The following is a 1,212-nucleotide window of genomic DNA, read 5'->3' on the forward strand; positions in this document are numbered from 1 at the left end:
TTCTCTTGTTCATGTCATTTTTGTATCTGTTTATTTTGATTAGAATAAGACTTAAAATTTTGTACTATTTGAGGTAGTGATACCTTTGTATTCGCCACAAATATGGACAATATCTGGTAGAATGTGCTCCAGATCTTTAACCGATATATTTTTGAGGCAGAAGGAAATTCGACCACATCACTCTGGTTTTAGCTTCTCTACATCGGCTTCCAATTGAATTTGGGATTCGTTTTAAAGTCCTTTTATTGGTTTTTAGATCTCTAAATGGTCTGGCACCTGTTTATTTTTTCTGATTTGTTGAAGCCCCATGTCCCCATTCGTTCGCTTTGGTCAGCTGAGAAACTGTGGCTTTCTGTCCCTAAGTCACAGATGAAACTTAGAGGAGACGGAGCATTCTCTGTAGCAGCTCAAACGCTTTGGAATAGCCTTCCTCTCCATATTAGACAAGCTACATTAGTGCCAGTTTTTAAGTCCAGATTAAAAACCTATTTTTATTCTTACTCTGTGGGTACCTGACATTTTTATGAATGTTATTGTCAGGTTAGGGCTGTGTGCAGGCAGGAGTGGAAGTAGAAGGACCCAATGTGCAGACACTCGGAGACGGAAAGTAACTCAAAACTCAGCTTTTATTGCTGGATTGCAAAACGTAACAAAAACCCAAAAATCCAAATAAACTTACATGAACAGGCAGACAGAACACACAGCATAAATGAGAGTAGATCACGACACAGACACAAAGAAACACAGGGCTTAAATACACAGAGGGAGCAATCAGGGAATGGGTAACAGGAGGGAAACACAGCTGGGGCAAATCAGGCCTAACGAGACAAAGGGAAGCAAAACCAGACACATTAACATCAGACATGGACTTTCAAACTAAAACAGGAAACATGACACAGACTGAACTAAAGACACAGACTAACACGCGTGCACTGCAACAGAGGGAACAGAGACGTGGGACCAGGGCAGACACAGACACTGACTGGACACAGGGATATAGCAACTAAGGATTACACAGAGACAAACCATAAGACATAACTCTAACAAAGAAACCAAAGAATAGAAAAGATAAATAATACAATAAACTCAAAACCCTGGGTCAACGACCCAGGCATCCTAACAGTTATTGCTATGTCTGGTTTCTGCTATTTTATTACTATATTTATATTTGTATTGTACAGCACTTTGGTCTACCAGGTGTGTTTTTAAAGT

Source organism: Neolamprologus multifasciatus, chromosome 3 (assembly GCF_963576455.1).
Source record: "Neolamprologus multifasciatus chromosome 3, fNeoMul1.2, whole genome shotgun sequence".
In the NCBI taxonomy this organism is placed as follows: domain Eukaryota; kingdom Metazoa; phylum Chordata; class Actinopteri; order Cichliformes; family Cichlidae; genus Neolamprologus; species Neolamprologus multifasciatus.